This window comes from Schistocerca gregaria, chromosome 2 (assembly GCF_023897955.1).
Source record: "Schistocerca gregaria isolate iqSchGreg1 chromosome 2, iqSchGreg1.2, whole genome shotgun sequence".
NCBI lineage: Eukaryota > Metazoa > Arthropoda > Insecta > Orthoptera > Acrididae > Schistocerca > Schistocerca gregaria.
Genome location: NC_064921.1, coordinates 1007078609 through 1007090918, shown reverse-complemented (window position 1 = coordinate 1007090918; position 12310 = coordinate 1007078609).

The window sequence follows — 12310 nt, the reverse complement described above, 5'->3', positions numbered from 1 at the left end:
TACACTCCATTGCAATACTTTCAGAAACGACTACCTGACACTTAAATCTATACTCGATGTTAACAAATTTTTCTTCTTCAGAAACGCTTTCCTTGCCATTGCCAGTCTACATTTTATATCCTCTCTACTTCGACAATTCATCAGTTGTTCTGCTCCCCAAATAGCAAAACCCCTTTACTACTTTAAGTGTCTCATTTCCTAATCCAAATCCATCAGCATCACCCGGCTTAATTAAACTACATTCCATTATCCTCGTTTTGCTTTTGTTGATGTTCATCTTATATCCTCCTTCCAAGACACTGACCATTCCGTTCAACTGCTCTTCCAAGTCCTCTGCTGTCTCTGGCAGAATTACAGTGTCATCGGCGAACCTCAATTTTTTTATTTCTCCTTCATGGATTTTAGTACCTACTCCAAGTTTTCTTTTGTCTCCTTTACTGCTTGCTCAATATACAGATTGAATAGCATCGGGGAGAGGCTACAACCCTGTCTCACTCCCTTCCCAACCACTTCTTCCGTTTCATGCTCGTCTACTCTTATAATTGCCATCTGCTTTCTGTACAAATTGTAAATAGCCTTTTGCTCGCTGTATTTTACCCCTGCCATCTTTAGATTTTGAAAGAGAGTACTTCAGTCTACATTGACAAAAGCTTGGTCCAAGTCTACAAATGCTAGAATAGTAGATTTGCCTTTTCTTAATATAGCTTCTAAGATAAGTCGTAGGGTCAGTAGCGCCTCACGTGTTCCAGTATTTCTACGGCATCCACACTGATCTTCCCCGAGGTCGGCTTCTACCAGTTTTTCCATTCGTCTGTAAAGAATTCGCGTTAGTATTCTGCATCCGTGACTTATTAAACTGATAATTCGGTAATTTTCACATCTGTCAACGACTACTTTCCTTGGGATTGGAATTATTATATTCTCCTTGAAATCTGAGGGTATTTCGCCTGTCTCATACATTTTGTTCACCAGATCGTAGAATTTTGTTAGGACTAGGTTCTACCAAGGCCTTCAGCAGTTCTAGTGGAATGTTGTCTACTCCTGGGGCCTTGTTTCGACTCAGGTCTTTCAGTGGTCTGTCAAACTCTTCACGCAGTATCGTATCTCCCATTTCATTTTCGTCTACATTCTCTTCGCTTTCCAGAACATTTCTCTCAAATACATCGCCATTGTATAGTCCCTCTATATACTCCTTCCACCTTTCTGCTTTCCCTTCTTTGCTTAGAACTGGGTTTCCATCTGAACTCTTGATATTCATACAAGTGGTTCTCTTTTCTCCAAAGGTCTCTTTAATTTTCTTGTAGGCAGTATCTATCTTACCCCTAGTGAGATAAGCCTCTACATCCTTACATTTGTCCTCTATCCATGCCTGTTTAGCCATTTTCCATTTCCTGGCGATCACATTTTTGAGACGTTTGTATTCCTTTTTTCCTTCTTCATTTTTGCATTATTCATAATACCAGTTTAATTGTGAAATGTGGCAGTTGCTAAATTTTGATTCATGGATAACGTCCTCCAGAAATTCATTCAAAAGACTGAAGATCCGATCGTAATTTATAATTTAGACATTCAGGGGCTTTGAAACAGAATATGTCTGAGTCTCTACAAAAATCGTGATGAAAATCGGCTGTGTCGTTCTTCGAGGAACCGTCTCACCGTTCTCTTGATTTTTGGAACTACGGAAAACATAGATTTCAGTAATCAACGGAGATTTGAGTCAAACTCCTCTCTACTGCCATTCAGTGATTGTAAATTCGAGAAGCTAATGTACTGTGAGGCAATCACCTTGTTGTTTGTTGTGAGGAAAACTGAAAGTGGTCGCCCAATCCGTGATGGGCACAAATTGTGGGCGACGACAACAGTGAGCTGCAGAGAACGTCCATGTATTCTATACTGATCACTGGATTTAGTGTTACTCTGACGAACCTGTGAGGAGACTGTCAGAGTGTGGGCGGAGAGATAATATATCAGGTTTGCGTCCTCGGCGTGATCTATTAGCAGGTGTCACAGGAACGCGCTGAACCGAGTTGCTGTCGAGTTTGGAGTGATTAACGATGACTGATCCCGTGTAGGCCAACGTGTCTGCTTCTCTTTCTGCACACTCAGGCTGCAGACTACACAGGGGTTACACAGATCACATTATTCTTAGTAATCCCTGAAACGTACTCGTGTTGCATCAGTGTTACCAACGAAGATATAATTGTTAATGATATTCGTTATTGAAGGGAGGTCACTAAATTGCGGGGGGCACGTAATATTTCTCAGAGTATTGCACTGGGAACCAATTAATTTGAACAGTACTCAGAGATAAGTTAATTATTTCCGCCTCAATATCACTCCGGAAAAGTGATCCACGGAGTCATTTTTGTACTAGTTTTCCTAAACCTTTATTCATTTCTTTTAATGTACCTTATCCTAAGTGAACCTTTCTCTTACTCATATCTCAAATGGCTCTGCCCATATAATGTGGAAATACTACCGGAGTGTCACACTTTCGCTACTATCTGTATTACTCGAAACTTCAGATAGGTTAAAACTACATTCCTGGAAATTGAAATAAGAACACCGTGGAATCATTGTCCCAGGAAGGGGAAACTTTATTGACACATTTCTGGGGTCAGATACATCACATGATCACACTGACAGAACCACAGGCACATAGACACAGGCAACAGAGCATGCACAATGTCGGCACTAGTACAGTGTATATCCACCTTTCGCAGCAATGCAGGCTGCTATTCTCCCATGGAGACGATCGTAGAGATGCTGGATGTAGTCCTGTGGAACGGCTTGCCATGCCATTTCCACCTGGCGCCTCAGTTGGACCAGCGTTCGTGCTGGACGTGCAGACCGCGTGAGACGACGCTTCATCCAGTCCCAAACATGCTCAATAGGGGAGAGATCCGGAGGTCTTGCTGGCCATGGTAGTTGACTTACACCTTCTAGAGCACGTTGGGTATCACGGGATACATGCGGACGTGCATTGTCCTGTTGGAACAGCAAGTTCCCTTGACGGTCTAGGAATGGTAGAACGATGGGTTCGATGACGGTTTGGATGTACCGTGCACTATTCAGTGTCCCCTCGACGATCACCAGAGGTGTACGGCCAGTGTAGGAGATCGCTCCCCACACCATGATGCCGGGTGTTGGCCCTGTGTGCCTCGGTCGTATGCAATCCTGATTGTGGCGCTCACCTGCACGGAGCCAAACACGCATACGACCATCATTGGCTCCAAGGCAGAAGCGACTCTCATCGCTGAAGACGACACGTCTCCATTCGTCCCTCCATTCACGCCTGTCGCGACACCACTGGAGGCGGGCTGCACGATGTTGGGGCGTGAGTGGAAGACGGCCTAACGGTGTGCGGGACCGTAGCCCAGCTTCATGGAGACGGTGGCGAATGGTCCTCGCCGATACCCCAGGAGCAACAGTGTCCCTAATTTGCTGGGAAGTGGCGGTGCGGTCCCCTACGGCACTGAGTAGGATCCTACGGTCTTGGCGTGCATCCGTGCGTCACTGCGGTCCGGTCCCAGGTCGACGGGCACGTGCACCTTACGCCGACCACTGGCGACAACATCGATGTACTGTGGAGACCTCACGCCCCACGTGTTGAGCAATTCGGCGGTACGTCCACCCGGCCTCCTGCATGCCCACTATACGCCCTCGCTCAAAGTCCGTCAACTGCACATACGGTTCACGTCCACGCTGTCGCGGCATGCTACCGGTGTTCAAGACTGCGATGGAGCTCCGTATGCCACGGCAAACTGGCTGACACTGACGGCGGCGGTGCACAAATGCTGCGCAGCTAGCGCGATTCGACGGCCAACACCGCGGTTCCTGGTGTGTCCGCTGTGCCGTGCGTGTGATCATTGCTTGTACAGCCCTCTCGCAGTGTCCGGAGCAAGTATGGTGGGTCTGACACACCGGTGTCAATGTGTTCTTTTTTCCATTTCCAGGAGTGTATATGCCATACCGATGCTCGAGCGCAGGACTTCTAGCTTTCGTGGGAAAGTGCTCTACCAACTGAGCTACAGAGGAACCACCTACAACGTATCCCCACAGCCTTAGTTCCGTACCTCATCTACTACCTTCGAAACTTCAAAGAAGTTCTCCTGTGAACCTTGCTTGGCTAGCACTGCTGGAAGAAACGGTCTTGCAGAGAAATGGTTTGGCCGAGGGCTGAGGGACATTCAGAGAAAGATTTATTCACTGTGGAGCGAATTGTGGGCTAACATGAAGGTTCCTGCCAGATTAAAAGCCTTTCGCAGGCCCAAACTCCACCACCTGGGCTACACAAGGGCGGCTAATGACCTATGTTCGCAAGAGAGGTATAAGCGTAAGCAAAGCTGTGTCTCCACAATGTCCTTCCCTCGAGGAGTGGGACACCTGCGAGGTTTGCAGGAGAGCTTCTGTGAAGTTTGGAAGATAGGAAATGAGGTACTGGTGGACGTAACGCTCTGAGGACAGGATGTGAATTGTGCTTCGGTAACTCAGTTGGTCACAGAATTTTAGTGTGCCACGAAGATTCATACTAGTGCACACTCCATAGCAGAGTGAAAAAATGGGTTATATTTCTGTTCCTTTTGTATAATTAAATAAATTAAAAAAGGAGTGTTTCTAAATCTGTATTTCTAATCTGCAGTTCCCATGTTAGCGCTAGACGGAAGGTTCATGGATCCACGTTCATACTTTGAGTATCTGTCTACCCCTCCGCCCTCCATTAATACGCGGGAATCGAACACTTACAGATTTACTTGCGAGCTCTGATATGTCTGACTTTATTACGATATTCATGTCTCATTATGTATTTGGGCACCAAGAAAATATTTCCACAATGGACGAAGAAATCAAATAGACACGCAATTTCCTCTATGTAGTTAATTATTGCATCTTCCGCAAACTTAACTGATGATGTCCACCATGAGACGTTTTATTTTCTTTTTCGTATCAGTCGTAATGTTTAGAATCGATCCTTCCGTGAAATGTTTCGTTGTACCTGCTCATATCACAAAGAAAATACATCTGAATAGTTTTATTTAGTATACAGCATTAAATACCCATTATTAAGGAAATGTGTTTGAGCGCATCTCTCATTAGTAATAACCTAGTATTTTCATTTCTTGTTGACTGTTCATTGCTGTAACGTAAGCTGCTGTAGCTAGAAAAACTTTCCCCTCACGAATTATTGGTCTTAATTCTCCAACATTTAATGTGATATACTACTCCATTTCATCATAAATTCTAATAATGTCTGTTTTGGGTTTCACACGGTGACATTATCTATTCTAAACTACTGGAAGACATTCACATTAAGTACAGAGTCTTTATTAATCGTTAAATTTATGTTAAGGACGGTCTTAGTTGCTACCTCTGGAAGCCTACATTAAATCCGAGTAACACATAATTCTCTATCATACTCAATGTTTCCCAAAGAAATATAATTATATATGTTTATAGCTACCTTCTAATTAAAATTTCCCACTGTTACATCGTACAGTAATTTACTATCATTAATTTGTTCGTGCATATTTCCTTAGATGTCTTCTTATCTGTTCATCTGAGTCTGAAGACGTTGGTATACGTATTATACTCTTTCCATATGGCAACCCTGCATGTCAATTTCCTGCCTGCCCTGTTCCTCTGAAATAAAACTCGTGTTGAACTACCGACAACCATAATACATTCCGTTTTCATGTTATGTAACTAATCCTCCTTATTCACATTGTAATCCTTGGACATTAAAACTGTGTTTTACTATGCAAACATTAAAATTTAGTAGAAATCATTTAGTATTGTTTCTTAAGTCAATGTTATTGTTTATTTAATCTGAAGTCGTTTAGCAAGGGGTAAGCCTGTAAGTAGCTAGGCTCCATAGCCTAAAACCACTGCCTGAGTTTCCTCAATATAATAGCCCCAACATATTTTCAAATGGTCCAGAGCATCCAAGTCCCAGGAACACGTACGTGGCAGGGGTGATTATCCCCAACACTGCCCTTCGTACAATACAATGGCATTGACCAAAGAGTTTGGCAGCAGTCGCAGTAAGAATCTCATCACAACTGTACTCAATATAAACTCTGCGCACGCCTTACTGCGATCCACAAGAGTATTTGGCATGCTGATCATCAGTAAGTGCATAGGCCGTCAGAAGTCGTTTAACAACTGAAAATGCTATGTTCTCTTTTCTCTGTGAGGTACTGCATGGGTTAAACAAAAGGTTTCGAACTCTGGGCATATTTTTGATTTAACTAATGCTTTTGATTGTGTTGATGACGAAATATTGCTCCAGAAGTTGGACCATTACAGATAAGGGGAGTAGCTCACAAATGGTTCACCTCTTACTTTAACAACGGACAGCACAAGATCATTATTCACTGTGTTGAGAATGGCTGCGATGTGGGTCTTAATGGGGGTACGGTCAACTGGTGGATGACCCAGGAATCAGTGATGGAGCCACTCCCGTCCCTCACTTATATAAATGATATGCGCTCTATTATTACAGGTAATTCTAAAATATTTCTGTTCGCAGATAACACTAGATTGGTAGTAAAGGATGTTGTGTGCAACATTCGCTCGGTTTTCTAATAGTGCAGCTCATGACATAAGTTTATGGCTTGTCGAAAATAAACTAACGGTAAATCACAGTAAGAATCAGTTTTTACAGTTTCTAGCATACAATTCAACAAACCTCGACGTTTTAAGTTCACAGAACGGGAATAAGGTTAGTGAAACTGAACAGCTGTAATTTCTAGGTGCTCAGATAAATAGTAAACTGACGTGGATAATCCATGCTCGGGACCTTCAGAGACATAATGCTGCCATTTTTACTGTTCCAACGGTACCTGAAGTAAGTAATCGTTCGACACGAAAATTAGTCTACCTTGCTTATTTTCATTCGCTTATGCCGTATGGTATTAAATTCTTGGGTAGCTCCTCCCATTCTGAAAGGATATTTTGGGCCCAGAAACGGGCAGTTTCTGCAGTGGTGTAACTTCGCTAACCCCTTGTCGACCCCTGTTCAATAGTCTTGGTATTCTGACATTGTCCTCTCAATACATATATTCTTTACTATCAGCTTATTCTCAAGGATTAGCAGCTTTCACTCTGTTAGTACTCGGCAGAAATATAATCTGCATTTGGATCGCACTTCTTAAACTCTTGTGCAGAAATGTGTGCAGTGTACTGCTGCATTCATTTTCAGTAAGCTACCACAATAATTCAGCCCATGGGTCACTCCTTCTATTCCATTCAGGAGTTCCTTGAAAAATTGAGCTGATTCTTATGTTACATTGTTGACTGCGTTTACTTAAACTACTGGCTTCTATTTTTTGGTTTCACAAACATTTTATTTTATCTGTTATTACTTTTAGGTTGTAATTTCTTGTACTGATACGTTCCATGATCTTGGAGATTTACTCCTCCATTTGGTCCTACATAAGTAGACATGTAAATAAATAAATAAAATGCAAGTCAGTACTGATGTTCAGCCTTTTTGTCTAACGTATACAACAATGAAGTATGGTGAGTTCTAAACATTGACTCGAAACGCATTCGGTACTGACGGTTTGTGGTTAGACCTGGAACATTTGTTTCCCCCAAGCACACGGCCATGATGAATGCTTTAAAAGTACTTACAGCCGCAACATTCGAACCTCTGCTCTATAAACTAGGATCTAACCTAGCCAGTAACCTTGATGTTCACAAAATTATAATGATATGCCCCCTCCCCACTTCAGATTTCCAGCAGTCATTTTTAAACTAACATGTCTAACTCAAGAAATTCGTAAACAGGTCTCTAGCCATTACTAAACAAATCATTAAGATTTTCAGCGGAATAGTGTTCGTTTTAACTGTGAAAATATACTAATAATTGCAAACAGATGTATTTAATTTGTTGCTTATGTTAATGAAAATAGAACTGCAGTTAATGTGTTAATATCGTTAATAAACTGGTTTAGTTAAATAACATCATTTGCAGAGTATGTCATTCCATATTTCAGTACTAGTCGAAATAATTATGGTTTCTATTCTTAACACGTATTTAAATTAACAGTTCAGTTTTGGAGATCTTATTCTCAATTTCATTTTTATTGCTGTTACTTTCTTTCTTCAGCTTGTCCTCATGAAAGCGGCGCTTTAGTCTCAGATATCTTCTGACATCAGTGAATTAACAGTATTTGTAATTACTAAAGTCTGTAACAGCGCAACTATTTATGCTCTTGTGAAACATTATTATCAATGGTTATGTGAGGCTATTTATAGCATTTATGACTTTAGAAGCCCGGATGGCTGTTGGCTTGGCCTGGGACAGTAACATACCGACGAAGCGACCTTTGCAAGCGTGGCTAGTGCTAAACATAAAGTGGGGCGTCCGCATATTAACCAGAGTTTTGGTGCTCACAGAGATTCCAAATAATTGGCCGACTGTCAAAAGGATCGCTTTGCCGCTACGGAATATCACTTGCAGATATTGCAAAGAAAAAGAGTACAGTTGACTCCAATAGACCTAGTGCATAAATGAGGGCATCAAATTGTGCGTCTTGACGCCACGATTTCAGTGCGAACTATGGTTTGTGATTGACACACAACGAAGGAATAATCGGTAAGGGACAAAAGTCGGTAAAGTTATGTACATGTACAGGGAAACGATTGATTATAGTTTAAGATGTCCTCCTGAAGCATATTCTGACAAATTGTATCCAGTCGTCAAAGATCCTGGCTGACTGGAGGCACTGTCCTTAATGCTTGAAACGTTCGCAACTGATGAGAGATCCGGAGATCCGTTGACGTCGATGGCCGAGGTAGGGCAAGACAAAAATTCCTTGTGCGGGCGGTCATTATCTTCCCGAAGTGTAAGCCCAGGATTGCTTGGACTAAAGGGCAACAAAATGGGTCGTAGTAGTCGTCGATTTATTGCTGTTCTGGAAGCTTACCGTGGATGATAACGAAGGGCTCTGGCTATGAAACGAAACAGCACCCTACATCATCAGTGTTGGAAGGTTGTTGGGCCGTAAGGCGGGCCACAAACACATTGGCATCACATCGTCATCCGGGGCGTCTCCATACATGACTTCGGCCTGGAATCTCTGAGCGGAGCAGAACTAGTGAGTCCCCCTTCGAAATGAGCCTCAAAGACCTGTAAAGATAAAACCATAAGTGGACATCAGGCCAATGAGATTTTCTGTGTCTTCATTCCACTCCAGGTGATTGTTAGTATTAGCGTCTAAAAGTTTTGTGTTTTTTATACACTTGTGATATTATCTCCATTTAATTTTACAAAGTTGTTCTTGCACTTTAACGTGAAATTCATGTTGATAGTTTTATTTTCAGCGTAAGTTTATTGCATGATGATCGATTATAAACATCCTTCATGGGTTCTTTGTTTACTGCACTACGAGTTCTCCTTGTTTTATCTACGATTACGTTATTGTCATCAAAAAGAACAATTATTCCCCTAGTACAATACTGTCGACAGTGTCACTGGTCTGTGCAGCAACAATATTCGTCTTAAATGCGTATCGTAACATACTTGTGATCTGACAAACGTTTCATCAAATATTCTGCTCTTTTTGGAGCCCTTTCCAACCCGTTTTCTTCAGATGTCGTAATAGCCCATCATTTGTAATTCCATGTATTTCTGATTATTCCACTCTTCTACAAAAGACAGTCGACAGTAACGAAAGACTTTAATTAATTTAAAAACATACCTCTTATGTATTCATCCCAGTCTACAACTTTTGTAAATCCTACTAGGGCTGACTTTGTACTTGTCCTAGTTTAAGAAGTTAAACTACTCTCTACTGTGTGAGTTAACGAGCATTGCGCTCTCATTTACATATATGGCCGAAAGAGTCAGCCTACAGCAATTGTGAAACGAAACCTGCTGTCCTGGACCGCGGAGATTCACCACGACATGGGGAAACTCACAGGCGTCTTTTTTCAAAAAATGTTCAAATTTGTGTAAAATCTTATGGGACTTAACTGCTAAGGTCATCAGTCCCTAAGCTTACACACTACTTAACCTAAATTATCGTAAGGACAAACTCACACACCCATGCCAAAGGGAGAACTCGAACATCTGCCGGGACCAGCCGCACAGTCCATGAGTGCAGCGACCTAGACCGCTTGGCTTAATCCGTGCGGCGTCTTTTTTTTCTATTGATGCCTAAGCTCTGTAGTGTGCGAATGAGACAGACAAGAACCTACGTCATAGGGAAACTCCATAGTAACAGTTTGTGGCCAAGGTGGCAGACCTGAGATCGACCATAAAGGGAAACATTTATGAACATTATTTACATCTGTAGTAATTTAGTGAATTAAGCCATAGTAATTTTAATCGACTATCCTCCATAAATTTTCATGGTGATCTGAATAAAACTTGAATAGGGATTATATCTATAATAGTTTAGTCTTTACTGTGAAAGTGAAACTCACTAGTTTTGTAACAAACACCTGAACACTACATTCTGAACGCTTTAGTCGATCTTAACAATCGACATTTCATTGAGAAGCGTATCATTAAAATGACAAAAGTTGTAAATACCAAGTGAGTAACTTCATTTGCTTGAAAAGATATAGTAAATTGAAATTACAAGTATTTTCAGTTAAGTATCAGAACATCATTTCCTCCACACAAAGCACATTGAACGATGAGAGCGTGAAACCTTATTGAATCATTATATAATGCTTGAACTGTGTAAGCGTTGACTTGAGCACGAACAACTGCTACAATTTCGCACTGCACTGATAATGACCTGACACAGGTCGAAATCTGATCTGCGTTGTGACTATAAATGTCATATTAAAGCAACTTAATTCCTCGACCCGATTGCTGCTCTATTTAACCCAATACAATAGAAGATTGTTGTAAAGTTTAGTGCATAATAGTTACTTTTCATCAGTAAAAACATCCGGGCTAAACTGCAGTGGTCGATCTGTAGAACGTCTTCTTCAGATCGACAATTTAGCCCAGAAGTGTTTACTGATGAAGACGCCGGCCGTGAAAGCCTACATGGGATGAATAGTTACTTTTGTTTTTATTTACTTTTTATAGAAAGCACATTGGTGCAAGGCTACTGGCCCTGGCATTCAAAGCTAAGAAGGAAATTATATTGGTTTTATGTAAAGGAATTTAACGTTTATTATGTAATGGATGGTATTGTTACTTTATGTAGAAGTTGAAAGTCGTAAAGCTTTCTTTATTTAAATATGTTAAAATGTAGAACAATGTAGAATAAGCTGTAGCGAATGAGATGAACGGCTTTAGGAAAGGGAACTGTCCTAGTCAGTTCATAGCACTACCGCCTGTTACTGTTATATCATAACCTCAAAGCTGGAGGTAGTTCGTACAAATGAAATTATTTTTTTATTAAAGTAATTGCCGTATAAAGAAGCAGAGCAGTGTTACCCTCTGAAAGGAATTTTGTTGTGTTGACCGCGATGTACCTAACGGAGGTGGCTAATCGGAAGTGAAAGTCAGAATTACGTAAATATTTAAACAGTAACAAACAATATTTTACCTATCAACAATGTTCAAAGGATAAAGAAAGCGGTCGCTAGCCTAGTTAGGCATGAGAATGATTAACATTCTTGCTCAAGAAAATAGATGTGAGTAACTTTGCTACAACCTATACTTTGCTACACGAGAGTGCAATGAACTCTGGCGCCTGCATATGTTAACGTTAAGGTTGGAGCTGACAGTTAGAGCGGAACAAACTATTTGTATAAATACAACAGATAACGAAAGACACTATTACCTTGAGGATCTAGCCAAACTGAATGGTCTCAATAACGTTACTATTAATATTCACTGTAGGATCGTAAATTGGACATAGGTTCAATATTACTTTTCAAACATTTTCCTATCTGACGTGAAATATGGATATGGTTCACAACAAAATTAGTTATTGTGCGTAGATTAAGTCTCACACTCCCAAACACCCTTCTACTTAGAATAAAAATTAAATGGAGTTCACTAAAAAATTACTTCTTACTTCGCACTGTCTTTTGAATAAAGAAGTTACTGTTTTCATAAATAGTGGTTTTTCTATTAATCGTTATCTAGCATGAGTACAATACACAAAATGGGGATCCTGTTACACCATTAATATGCACTTTTAATATACAAGAGGAATACAACATTGTAAAGAATTTGACAGGAATAGCAAGAGAAATTGAAACTTTTTATAATTAAGTAACTTTGAACATTTGGACTAGTTTCAATGGTGGCGCCTTAATCTTGACCACTGTACCAGAGCAAACATAAAACACACTTACAATACAATAGAGAAACATGTACTTAGCGACATGA